The sequence below is a fragment of the Lethenteron reissneri genome, chromosome 65 (assembly GCF_015708825.2).
Source record: "Lethenteron reissneri isolate LAM-NWPU_2019-01 chromosome 65, ASM1570882v1, whole genome shotgun sequence".
In the NCBI taxonomy this organism is placed as follows: domain Eukaryota; kingdom Metazoa; phylum Chordata; class Hyperoartia; order Petromyzontiformes; family Petromyzontidae; genus Lethenteron; species Lethenteron reissneri.
This window is the reverse complement of record NC_083843.1, coordinates 8,147,819-8,162,469: the sequence shown is the minus strand read 5'-3', so window position 1 is coordinate 8,162,469 and position 14,651 is coordinate 8,147,819.

The window sequence follows — 14,651 nt, the reverse complement described above, 5'->3', positions numbered from 1 at the left end:
GTGATGTTTACACACCGTACCAAGAACTCTTTTTTCAGGCTGAGTCGACCTAGGGGAGGTCCATGACCGGTTCACCAACACTAGTGACGATTATCGGAATCGGTCCAGGCTCTCCCCTAGGTCGACTGAGCCTCAAATTAGTACCTGCTGCGACGTGCAAACATCGCCACTGGGGAGACAAAGGCGTGGTACTGGTCACCGACCCCCTCGTGTGCCACAGTGCCGGCCTTCATAGGTGCTACTATCAAACAGCACTTGCCCCTACAGTCTGTTAAAGCTACACGGGAATAATTTTCTTTGGGTTAGTGGGTTGGTCTGTATACCTTTGTCTGTGTGTGTTTTGTTATTGTGTCTGTGTGTCTGTGTGTGTGTCTTTGTGTGTATTTTTGTTTTGGTGCTGGCCACCCACCCCCTCGTGTGCGAGAGTGCCAGCCTTCACAGGCTCTGTTATTTGCTACGAACAGCCCTTTCCCCAACAGTCTGTTAAGACTACACAGACATACACAGATAGATAAACACACTCACACACAGACACACAAACAGATAAACACATGTACATACACTCACAAATACACTCACAAACAGCTATGATGATGAATGAATCCTGACTGATGGATGATGATGAAGAGCACGATGATGATGATAATGACGACGCTTGGTAATGATGACCACCACCCACTCACCTGCACCCAACACTCTCCTACCCGATACCTGCCACTCCCTAACCTACTACCCTCTCAGCCGTCTACAGAAACCCTCCCACCTGCCCACACTCATACCTGCTTGGCCATACACCTGCCCATCCTGCCACCCTCCCACCTCATGCTTATTCAAGCGCCCATTCCCGGCTGATCTCCCTCACACCTGATAACCTGCAAACCCGCTCACTCACCTACCCGCACAAAGGCAAAGATCTCCTGTATAGCCTGAACAGACTGTTGGGCAAGTGCTGTTAGCGAGCATCTATGAAAGCCAGCACGGCACACGAATGGGTGGATGGCCAGCACCAAGCCCTGCCGCCTGTCTCTCGAGTGGTGATATTTATACTCTACACCAAGGTAATCATGTGAGGCTGAATCGACCTAAGGGAGGCCCATGACCGGTTCAGACAATGATCATTGGTGTTGGTGGCCATGAGTGGGAATTGAACTTGGATGGGCAGGTTCATAGCACAGCGCACTAACCACTACAACACCAATCTCCACCTACACACACACACACCTGCTCAACCACCCACACGATCACCCTCCGAACCTCCCACCTGATCCCCCACTCGTTTACACGTGAAGTGAGATGATTTGTCAAAAAAATTACATTAATGGTTACTGTTTCTTTAAGACAATTTTAAAAAAGTTATGCTAAAATAAATCCAGAACAAATAAATCGCAATGATAGAGACGACATACTTTTTTTTAAACCTTTAATAATTTTTTTACAAGGTACGGTTTGGTGCAGAAACCCACAAAGCCTCGCGACATTAGTCCAAGGGACAAACCATCACCGTTTGCCTGGCCACTGTGGGTTTTGTAGAAATCGCGACCCGTAAACCCCAACATTGCGGCATGAATGCAACGCTCCTGTCTAGGCAGGTGAGAGTCGATTCGTGTTTTGGTTCATCGCCACCGTGTGCGCTGAGCACATTTCCACGGAGTGTCTCGTGAGGTTTGTAACCTCGTGCTAAGTAATGTTGGCTTCCTTGTTCATCTCCGATGTTGTGAGTCCCCAGGATGTTGATGGTTAAAATATTTTACCGGGAAAGTCGCTCGATTAAACTTCTCGTTCGCAAGGGTGTCCGAGGTGTCAAGTAACACATGCGTATAAACTTCAATAAAACTATTTACTATGGACTATATTTCGTTATATTTCACCAGGTAAGGTACACTGAGCAATGTAGCTCTTATTCAGAAACGATCTGGCCATCAAATGATGACGAAGTGGCTTATCATAATGTGGAAATGTATATCAGTAACTTAGTACTCTAAAAGAGTGATGTTGATTCTAAATGAGGGAAAAACGACCACGGTGAGAAAGAGAGACACGCAAACTCCTAATATGCAGCAGGCGTCGGGGTCGGGATCGAATCCACGACCTCCTGCAGACCAGGCGAGGGTGTTAACATCTAAATCACTCCAAATAAAAACGTTAAAATCTACATCTTATTCGGTTTACGTTCATGTACAATGTAAAACACAATGATACAGAGCCAAGAGCAGAGGCAAGGCATCACACCCACGAGCATTAGAGGGCAGTCAAACGCACGAATGCGCGGTGTGCACTGCCGTTTCATGTGGTACGTTCACTCGCTGTCAAAATAACTCCACGCGTTCGTCAAACACTGCGAGGAGCTTAAAAGTAACATTTATCGACCTTTCAGGCAACGGCCCTACTTCATAGGACATAATTGAGAGTTAATCAGGACTGCGATTATGAATGAGTGCGTGCGTGTTTGGGTTTTTACTCTGATGATCGTTGCTTTAGTGACTGTAAGGGTTTGGAATTGGTTCCCACGCACGCGTTTCTATATGTGTGCACGTGGCAGAGTTTAGCGGATCAACAGCGAATTAATAAATAAATAACAACGCCAACTTCTGCAGCGCCGTAGCATGGCGAGCCGTTCTCAAATCACCGAAATGTTTTGGCGACGCTGCGTTTGGCAGTTGGCGCACAAACAACAATAAAACAATCTCAGCACATTCGTAGAGTCACTCTACCTCTTCTCCAGGCTCGAGATGTGGTGTGAAGAGGGGCTATTGCTCGAAACGTCGCCTGTTATATACAGTACTACATTCTAAGGCCACACAGTGTCATGAATAAACGTGAGTTTTCATCATTGTTAAAAATACGTGTGTATTTGCACGTGTATATATTCGTGTGCATTTCAGTTTCTCCGTTTGTAAATGATAGTGTAACTCACCACAGAGTAGCTATGCCAGTGTGTTTATATTTACTACCCAGACCCAACATGTCACATCACCCTATCTACCGTGTACAGCTCAGATAAAGTACACGTGTGTGTGATGCTGTTACATACCCTCACCATGTACTATAGCTAAGTTATAGACAGTGCATAGTGCGCTGTATCGTGTGATGTGTAATGCTGTTACATACCCTCACCATGTACTATAGCTGAGTTATAGACAGTGCATAGTGTGTTGTATAGTGTGACGTGTAATGTTGTTACATACCCTCACCATGTACTATAGCTGAGTTATATACAATGCATAGTGTGCTGTATAGTGTGATGTGTAATGCTGTTACATACCCTCACCATGTACTGTAGCTGAGTTATAGACAGTGCATAGTGTGCTGTATAGTGTGATGTGTAATGTTGTTACATACCCATACCTGTCAACCCATACGGGTTTACCCGTATTCTTGTACAAGGAAATTATGTAAAAAAATTTGTTTGTCTGTTTGTGTTTCTCCCTTGTGATGGGACTTTGTAGGATGAACGCTGAGATTTATAAGGGACACGGGGTGACCGATCACGTCTGGATCGGTCCGTAATAAAGTATGGCACAGATAAGGGGTTGACGGCTCTGCATACCCACACCATGTGCTAGATCTGAGCTGTAAACAGTCAACGGCGAGGTTAATGTGAGAAAATGATGAGAAGTAAACTACTCGGTTCTTTCGGTAAAGTCACGTAGATATTTTTTTTTACCGAAACAACCAAAGAGTATGGATTCCTGCAGTCACGAAAGCTTCGAATCAAGCACGATGAGAAGCGTCTGTCGTCAAAGTAAAAAGTCACATTGGGGATAAATAGCGCGTAGTGAATTGAAAGAGACATTGATGAGGCGTCAACCATTAATGTTGTACAACAACAACAGCAGCAGCAGCAACTGCTGTTGCGTCAACGAGCTGCACCACTCGCACGCCGTTCGCCACAACGCGCTACAGACGCAGTCCATAGCGACATTGAGCCAAGGCAAATTCGTCGCTGCACTCCGACAACAAAGAAAGCGGTGGATAAAGCAAAGCACTTTGTGGCAATCACCCGAATGTCAACAAAACACAGGGAACTACTAACTTTTATATTAATATATACTGTAGATGTCCATAATGCAGGTTATTTGGGTTAGATGGTTCACCCCCAATAAAACTGTATAACGGATATTGGTCGCGAAAGTTTTACGTGTTAAACTACTGTGGATGTCATCTTCTTGGTTCTTTCGGTAAGGTCACGTAGAATGAAAATAATAAAACATAATAAAATAATTCTCACGACGTTTCGACCACAACGCAAGCAGCCGTCCTCAGGTGAAGAACAGGTCTGGCAAGACGACAGAGTCTGAATGACACACCTCAGGCTTGGAGCGTATATTTAAGCTGGGAGGGAGGAGGAAGAGTGCCTTGACAAAAGAATTTGCATATCAAGAGGAATTTTAGCATATTTATGGGAAATGCAGATATGCGATTAGTACTACTTGTGAAATGCGTAGGAGGTTTGGCGAGGGGTTTAAAGTTATGTTTTGCCCGTGCATTAAGCAGGATTAGCAGCATCAAAGGTAGGGGATAGCGGGAAGCATTAATAAAGGGAAGGAATGTTAATAGTCTGTAGCTGCATTCACTAAACCACCACGTAAACAATTAAAGTATAAACTACATAGTATCATCAGTATACTAAACATACTCTCCAATAAGTTGAGTTACTAACAGTAAGTAATATATTACAATTATATGTCGCAAAAAATATTATATTCTTCCAGCTAAACTTTATTCTCTTACATCAAACGGGTCTACAACGTACTATATACTGCCATAGACAAACCCAAAATTAAATTATATACTGTATTGCTATACACCACTCTATACCTTATACATTGTAATATTATGCTATGTATTAATCTACCCACCCTATTGTATATCACACTGCTCTATATTCACTATACAATTACGATACTATATATTACTTTGTACATTGTATTAAACATTACAATTTTATACTATTTATTATTATACAATCCGCTATACACTATACCATTGACCGTCGCGTGAAAGATACTAAGAGGAAGCAACGAAATATGTCAATGGGAGAGTGGTGGTAGGAGACTTGCAGCAGAGCAAAGAATCCAATCCCTGCAGAGAATACAAGATATATAGTCAATGCCAATGAGTGGACTGCGGTCTGAAAGTCATCGTAAACACACTCAGTTAAGATCCGAAATGGTTTATTGTGTCCTTCCAATGATTGCTGAGCCAGAATCCATCTTCTCAGTTGAAATTGTCTCTGTGTTTATATATGTGGATCGCCTCATGAACGAAACTCTCATGGTAGCCAGATGGCTTGCAGAGAACATCTGTCTTGGAGAAGTCACTATCATTTGAGCCCACTGAATTGTAACAGTGATCTGCCACGGCTGAGGTGTTTGTCCTACCGTGTTTCAAGTCTGCTTTATGTTCACGGATGCGGTCCAAGACATGTCGTTTGGTTTCTCCAATGTAACTGCTACCACAGAGGCAACTTAGTTTGTAGACGCCAGGGTACTGTATGTCTGGAACCACATCTTTTACAGACGGGATCAGATCACGGATTTTATGTACTGTGTTGAATCGGACCTGGATCTTGTGTTTTATCAGGATTTTGGAGATCTTTTTGTGACCCCAGAAATGTAGGGTAAGGTGATGGTTTTGAAAGGCTCCTCAACAGGATCCTTCTTGACGGTTGGAGTGATGGCTTTGCGGATTGTGTAGTCGGAATAACCATTAGCCTTAAGAGCTTGGCGTACATGTTTGAGTTCACTGGCAATGTGTTCCTGGTCGGATATGCATTGGGCTCTATGGTATAGAGTCTTGATGAGGAAATTCTCCTGGGATGGATGGTTGTGGGAATCCGGTTTTAGGTAAGCATCCGTATGGGTGGCTTTCCTGTAGACAGAATGGCTCATTGAACCATCAGGTCTCCTTTTAATTAGGACATCCAAAAATGGTAGCTTGCCATCTTTTTCGACTTCCATGGTGAATCTGATGGCTGGGTGTATGGAATTGATGTGGTCGAGGATGTGTTATGGTGATGTGTTAACTTTCCTTGTACTTGTGCTACTATCATGTTTGTGTACTGTTTGTTATTGTAATGTTCTTACCCCGTGCTCCTACTGGACATCTGTTAAAAAAAGTTTTACAGGTCATCTGATTCCTCCTGCAGTATAAATATTCCGATTCTGATGTACGTCAGTCCATAGATGCCAAATTAATATCTGTGATAGTGTAGTAAGTATTTAGGAGGCTTGGACGACGGGGTCGGAGGCACACTTATTTATTAACACCAACTTGTGCACAGTAACGGGTACACACAGTACTTAAGGGGGTATCGTCCCCTTCACTCGGCTACAGGGAGACACAACATCTAACCCCACTAACCTACGCCCGAGTCCTCCACTACGGAGCTAGGGGAGGCTACCTATCCCAGCCCTGGTCAAGCTGGGATCCCGGCACCCTGAGTATCCAGACCGGCTCTTATAAGAACGTCAGTCTGGGCTCTCGGGGCCACGCCACCGGCTTGCCCTGGTCGGCCCTGACAAGGACAGCGAGCCAGGGGAGTTCCGGGGCCTATTCTAGCTGGTCTTCCGTCTTCGCTGGTTTAAGCTAATACTCGACCTCGAGCCCTCCGGCTCACCACCTTTTATAGTACTCGGCCCCCCCGGGAGGGGCCCGTGGGGGATGAGTGCGGACGTCGGTGTGAGCACCTCCTCTGTGTACGGCTCTAACCACGCCCCTTGTGTTTGTTAGCCATCCATGCCCATGCATAATTACACCTCTACATCACCCCCCCCCCCCCCCTGTACAGCTCGCAACCGTTCCCGGCTGCAACAAAATCAGAATAAAGGTGCTCCCCACCCCAAAACCGTGTGTGCCTCGCGTAATTTTAACAAGAACATTGACAACCATAACAACAACAACAACAAGAGAAAAAAAATAACCCGACGCACCCCCCCGAATAAATACCCCATTCCCCAAAACCAACATATATACACACACTCCGGACGTCTCCCCCCACTGTCCGCAAGGGCCCCCCAACGGCCGACCTCACAATAGTCTGCGCGTTTTGGCGCGCGTTCTCGCGGCGGGCCCGTCACAAGGGCCCGTCCCGGCATGCTCAGTGGCGGTTGTTGACCGTCCGGGTGCGAGAGAGTCTGGATTCGCAGCTGAGTGACCCCCGACCCCCCCGGAAGGGGTTGGCGGCCGTGGACCCGTCACTCCTGTTGCACCCGGATATGGAACAGATGATGTCAGGTTAGGCGAGAGCAGTGACGTCGGGGAGTCGGCGGACCCCTCACACGTTTGGCCATGCGTGTGTGTGTGTGAACCACGGGGCGGTGCAATGAACGGTTTCAACCTTGAGGGGTGCACGTACCACCGACGCCTCCCCCATTTGACGCAAACACATTGCGGCCGCAAGACCTGTACGACCTCCACGGGCCCCCGCCACGGCCGTACCAACTTTGACGAGGTCGCCAGCGGCACCTGGGGACAGTGCAACCATGCCCGGTCCCCTGGTTTCCATTTGAAGACATGTACCCGCCCCAGCCTAAGCCTCTCGTTCGCCTTCTGGCGGAGTTCAGAATTTTGCACGGCCGCTTCCCGCTCCTCAGATAATTTGGCGATGTTAAATTTAACGTGTTCGGACAAGGTAGACTTCGCCTGAGGCGCCGAGAGCTTGAGCTGGGTCGTCACAGGGGGGTTAGCCTCGCGGCCATACATTAAAAAGAAAGGGGAAAATCCGGTGGCCGCGTGGGGAGCCATCCTGTAGGCTTGTAACACACCGGCAATGCGAAGGTCCCAATCTGTCTGGGATTCCGATACCTGCTGGGAGAACATGGACGTGATAGTCCGATGCAGCCGTTCCACCATCCCATCAGTTTGTGGGTGATACGGGGAGGTCCGAATTTTCTCCGTACCCAAGAGGTCGCACACCTCGCGGAGGAGTTTCCCCGAAAAATTCTTACCCTGGTCAGTCAGCAGCCGTTCTGGAGCAACCTTGTCGAGGACATAGCCCTGGACAAAGGCCTCCGCGATGGCTGCTGCCGACTGGTTGGCCAGAGGCCAGGCCATAGGCCATCTCGTGAAGTATTCGACCCCTGTCAATAAATACCTATTTCCCCTGGGTGTAGCGGGAAATGGGCCGAGAATATCTAGAGCAATGAGCTCGTTAACCCGGGAAACCTTTATGGACTGCAGCGGAGGGTTGGACCCCCTCGCTGGTGGCTTTCGCTGCGCGCATTGCGTGCACGACCCCAGGAGATCCCCCACGTCCTTTGCCATGCCCGGCCAGAAGAAATCGAGCTGGAGCATGGCAAAGGTCTTGTGAACCCCCAAGTGCAGGAGCCGCTCATGCGCAGCCCATACCACCTTACCCCTTAATGCTGCAGGCACCACGAGCCGTTGGCGGCGGGATTTCCCGTCCCAGTGCATTAAAAGCCCTTGGAACAACCCCCACGAGTCAACGTTTTCCACCCCCGGACCAACCCCCCCGGTGCGACGGCGCAGAGCGAGGAGGGAGGTGTCCTCCATTTGGAGGCATCCCCACTCCGCAACCGATAACCCCAGCAACGAATCCCTCCCTTCTTGCTCGATAGGACCCGAAGCCGAAGGCGCATCGGCGGCGGCCACGAAGACCGAATCGGTGGTCACGTTCGGGGGCCTACAACGCCCCGAACCCAAGAGGCAGGCGCACTCCGAAGTGGGTGGCAACCGCGACAGGGCGTCAGCGTTCGTGTGGCGGATGCCCTTACGATTAGTGGTGACAAAGTCGTAGTCTTGGAGAATCTCCAACCATCGAGACAACTGGCCCGATGGTTGTTGAACCCGCAGGGCGTACTGTAGAGCGGCATGATCTGTACGGACGGTGAAACGCCGACCGTACAGATACGGGCGGTACTGCTGAATGAAATAAACAATTTCCAATAATTCCCGACGGGTAACGCAGTACCGTTGTTCCGCCGGAGACAGTACTCGACTACCGTAAGCCACCACATGCTCTACGCCCCCAATGAGCTGGGACAGCACGCCCCCAATGCCCGTGTTACTTGCGTCTGTATCGAGCAAGAAGGGTTGTGAGAAATTGGGGTAATTCAACGGCGGAGCCACCACCAGGGCATTCCGGAGGGCGCGAAAAGCAGCCTCCTCCTCCGGCCCCCAATGAAACCTGACTCCCTTGGACGTCAAGGCATGCAATGGTTTCGCGATCGTAGCGAAGTCAGCCACAAACCGTCGGTAGTACGACGCGAACCCAATGAAACTCCTGACCTCTCCCACCGAGGTGGGAGTTGGCCAGGAGCTGACGCATTCCGTTTTGGCGGGATCTGTGGATATCCCCGAGCGCCCCACAATGTGACCCAAATACCACACCGATTCGCGGAGCAAATGGCACTTCTGCGGTTTAAATTTCAAATTGGCAGCCCGCATTTTGAGAAAAACAGCCCGCAACCTCTGGAGGTGTTCATCGAATGATTTGCTAAAGACGATGACATCGTCCAAGTAAATTAAACACGAAACCCATTGCAAGCCTGCCAAGACCAGTTCCATTAACCGCTGAAAAGTTGCTGTCACAGAATGTAAGCCCATCGGCAAGCGGTTAAATTGGAAGAGGCCTTGCGGTGTACGGAAAGCCGTCTTAGGTTTGGATTCGTCATCCAGAGGAAGCTGCCAGAATCCAGAAAGTAAATCCAGGGTGGAAAAGAATCGCGCCCCCGCCAAGGCATCGAGCGACTCATCCATTCGAGGAAGCGGGCACGCATCTGCCACAGAAATTTTGTTCAATCGCCGAAAGTCGACACAAAACCGCAGTGAGCCGTCGTGCTTTTTCACCAAAATGATCGGCGCGCCCCACGGGCTGTTGGAAGGGGAAATGATATCGGCGGCTAGCATGTCATCAACGGCCGATTTGACATGTTCCTTTTCGGCGGGACTCAACTGAAAGGGATTTTGGCGGATTGGCGTGCTGTCACCCGTGTCAATATGGTGTCGCAGCAATTTATTACAACCAATATCAAATTTGTGTTGACTGAAAACGTCGGCAAATTCGTTCAGGAGAACTCGCAGCTGCGCACGCTGCGAGTCGGACAGGTCCACAGATCCCGCGCAAAGCGCATCCAGCCATCCTTCGTCACAGTCCGAATGCGGTCGCGACGGAGGATCGGTGCTCACCTGATCCACGAGTGGTTCCTCATAGGGTACCGGCGTTGCGTGTGCAAGCACGGTCCCTTGAGGAACCACGGCCGTTCGCGATCTTACATTAAGGACTGCAATGAAGGGGTCCCCATCCCCTTTCACCATGGTCTGAGCCGCAAGCAAATCGGGTCCATTGACCCCGGCCCGAGATGGTCCCAACAAGACCCCCCGATCCGCAACCCCTTCAGCAAACGGCCGACGCAACCTAAGGGGGATGAGCATCTGAGCCCCCGGGGGTACACGTACAGTTTCTGTCACGAGCGCCTGCATGGTCGCAAACGCCCGACGCTCCGTGGCGGGGGAAGACAAAAATGTAACACGTCGGCCCGATGGGAGCTCGATGCACCCCTGGTCAATCAAGATACGAATGGGCATTTTGGCCAAGAAATCCGTCCCCAACAGGCACGGAACCGCCAGCGAGGAGGAAACCAAAACAGGCCCGGATAATTTAATGTCTCCAATGCAAATTTTGGCGCGGATTTGCCCAATGATGCCCAGCGAGCCCCCGTTAGCAGCATAGCATGGCACGTCAACGGGGAGCAAGGGACGACTTTGAACGGGAAGGATGTTATAAATCAAATCAGATATAATGGTCGCCGATGCCCCTGTGTCAATTAAAATCCGCACCTCTACCCCATCAATATGACCGACCACGACCGACGATCCCGCCGACGCTGCAACGACACGATGGGCGAGCTCCGACCACTGACCCGGTTGGAGCGCTCGCTTCATTTCAGAACAATCCGACGCAACGGCCGTGGTTTTGCGAGCCCTGTTCGTATCAGCGCATGAGTGTGTGTCGGATGTGTGCATGGGCCAAACGTGTGAGGTGCCACGACTCGCCGTATTTCTCTGCTGGAGCTTAAGTGGAGACGGCGCGGCGTCCTGACGAGGTGTCGCCCCGCGCTGACGGGGAGCCCGGCATCCTGAAGCAACGTGGCCTTGAAGGCCACAGTTGTAGCACCGTGTGAGCACCCCAGATGGCCTGGGCTGCTCCTGGCGGCTCGGTCCGTTCCGAGCCTGTGGTGCCGCCGATCTCCATTCCCCCCGCCGCTTCACCCCGCAGACCCCCTCCGATGGGAGGGTGGTGGCCGCCATGGCATGGCCGGCCACCCCCTTTGCAGCCTTGCGACGCAGGGACTGCAAGCCCCAATGGATGTGGCGCGTGACCAGCAAGGACGACATCTCTGCGTCGTCTTGAGCCAAGACGGCGACGTCCAGCTCATCAGCGAGTAGCAGCAGCTTTTCAGCCACCATAGCGTCCACTCCCTCCTCGTCCATCCGCGGGAAAGCTGCCTTTGCCAGGGCCAGGAGAGCCGTCCGGAAGGCCAGGGGCGACTCGGCGCCCCGATGACGATCGTGGAATAGCTGCCTGCAGTCCGAAGGCGGGCCATAGACAGCTGACAGCAGCTGCAGCGCCAAGTGCAGCGTGGCGTGCTTTTCCTTAGGTGCCGAGGTGAGAGTAGCCAGGGCGTCGTTGTCCAGCATCGCCGGCAGCACGCGTAGTGCTTCGGCGTCCGTCCAGTTCGCCATCTCCTGATGAGCGATGAACCGCCTTTTGAAGCCGCCCCAGTCTCCGTCCGCGCCCACGAATTCTTTGAGAGGCGGCAGACGCTGCTGTAACGCGACGTCCGTGGCTGCAGATCGCGCTCCGTCGTTCCCAGCAGACGTTACAGTGTGGGCGGGCTGCGAGCATGGCATCGCCGGTCGCTCCGTTGTTGACGCGCTGGCCGGTGGTGATGATGTCATGGCTTGTGCTTAGCCCTCAGCAGTCACCTGACGCGGGCCGGCCCCGCCCTCTGCTCGCACTGTAGTGATGGCGGGAAATTTAACCGCGAGCCGCGTCGGGGTGGCGGGAAATGCCGCCGCGCGTCGGCTGCCGTCGTCGCCCCCCGCTGCCCCTCCAGCCCCCAGCCGCGTGATCTCCTCCAACGCGGCAGCTGCAGCGTAGAGCAGCTCCGCCAGGCGGGAGTGAGCCAGCCGAAGTCCCTCGGCCGACGCATCCCCCCCTTCCTGCCGTAGCAGCGCGGGTGTCCTCGGCCCCGGCTGCTCCGATCCGACCTCGGCCGTCTCTGGTGGCGATTCCGCCGTGGTGTCTTCCATCTCCGACTCCCTGGTACGTGTCGTCCCTCGTGTGTCCATCGTTGAACGTTTACTTCTGATGCCAGATGTAGTAAGTATTTAGGAGGCTTGGACGACGGGGTCGGAGGCACACTTATTTATTAACACCAACTTGTGCACAGTAACGGGTACACACAGTACTTAAGGGGGTATCGTCCCCTTCACTCGGCTACAGGGAGACACAACATCTAACCCCGCTAACTTACGCCCGAGTCCTCCACTACGGAGCTAGGGGAGGCTACCTATCCCAGCCCTGGTCAAGCTGGGATCCCGGGACCCTGAGTATCCAGACCGGCTCTTATAAGAACGTCAGTCTGGGCTCTCGGGGCCACGCCACCGGCTTGCCCTGGTCGGCCCTGACAAGGACAGCGAGCCAGGGGAGTTCCGGGGCCTATTCTAGCTGGTCTTCCGTCTTCGCTGGTTTAAGCTAATACTCGACCTCGAGCCCTCCGGCTCACCACCTTTTATAGTACTCGGCCCCCCCGGGAGGGGCCCGTGGGGGATGAGTGCGGACGTCGGTGTGAGCACCTCCTCTGTGTACGGCTCTAACCACGCCCCTTGTGTTTGTTAGCCATCCGTGCCCATGCATAATTACACCTCTACATCAGTAACAAATCGCGTTACTGGTATCTGCTTTGATCCACATTGCTCACCGTAGCTGCTGGGCTGTTCGGAATGTACCACTCACTCAGCGGGTGGGGGGGGGATAGCAACAATATCGCATTGACTTTAACTTAAAAATATAACAAACACAAACAAAGCAAGATACAAAATCACTGAAACTGTTATTGTACAATGACGAACAAATTCGAATTTCAATCGACAGAATATGATAAAGTTTTCGTCGTAAAATTGTGAAATAATGGAATAGAATCACCCTTCTGGTTGGTAATGGTTTCTCTCTCCGTGGGTCATCGCGGACAAATTATTTCCGTGTTCGTCTCCGCTGAGCTGCTCACACAGCGTCTCCTGAACAGTACACACCTCGTCAATGGTAATCAACATCTCACGATATTATAAACATAAAGGATTTTTGTTCAAATATATTCTATGAGCCACAGTGAGAAACTGTTCTGGGTGCATCCTCGGGTCATGGCGAGCGCAGCTCCCGCTGAGAACGTGGACCATGACTTGACCTGTTCCATCTGCCTGGACATGTTTGACTGCTCTCCACGTTGAGCTGCGGCCACTCGTTCTGCCTCCAGTGCCTGGAGGACGCCTGGAAGGAGACAGACTCCTACTGCTGCCCGAAGTGCCGCAAGACCTTCCCTCGACGACCCCAGCTGACCAGGAACGTGACAATCGGCAACCTCATAGAGCAGCTGCGAGTGACTGAGACAATGGCTGCTGCTGGTGTTGTTTTCTGTGACAACTGCCCAAAAGGCAAGACGCTTGCAGTGAAGACCTGCCTCAGGTTTGAGACGTCCTTCTGCAGGGAACACATCATGCCTCACCTGGAAAATACGAAGTTTAAAGATCACGTCCTGGTTTAATCAGATGTGAACCCTGAAGAACGCAAGTGCAAGAGGCAAAACGAGGAGCTCAAGTTCTACTGCAAGCAAGACCTGAGCCTCGTGTGCAGGGACTGCACCATCGCAGGAGACCACACGGGTCATAAGTTTATCACACTGGAGGATGAGCATCAGACACGGAAGGTGAGGCCCGCGTGGGTTGAGTTGGAGTCACTCCACCCTTCTCAGAAAGATGGCGGCAGCGTGATGGCAGCGTGTGAATGGCTCTGCATGAGTGTGAATGAGTGTGAACTGTGTGTGAGAATGTGAGTGTGTGTGAGAGTGGAGACGTGTGTGAGGGTGGGCCGTGTGTGAGAGGGAGACGTGATTTTTTTTTTAGATCGCTGTTGTTGTTGAGATCGCTGTTGTCCTGTGTGTGGTGGGGAGCGCGCATGGTGCGCGCGTGTGTGTGTGTCACCCAGCGTTGTCCACGGCGTCGGTGATGGGTGTGTGTGTACGTGTGGTGGGCGTGTGTGCGTGTGTGCGTGTGGTGAGCGTGTGTGCGTGTGGTGAGCGTGTGTGCGTGTGGTGAGCGTGTGGTGAGCGTGGTGAACGTGTGTGCGCGTGGTGAGCGTGTGTGTGTGCGTGTGGTGAGTGTGTTTGCACACACGCGGCTCAGGGGCCCCGGGCTGAGCGCGGGGACCACCACCACAACCACGGCCACCAGCACAACCACGGCCACCACCGCAGCAGCACTAACCACAACTACCCACACCACCACAACAACAACAACGACCGCAGCCACCAACACCAACAACATCCGCCCACACCCCGTCGGGGCCTGCGTCGGGGCCTGCTCGAGGTGGCCTACTTCGAGGAGGCCTACTTCGAGGAGGGCGCTCGTCA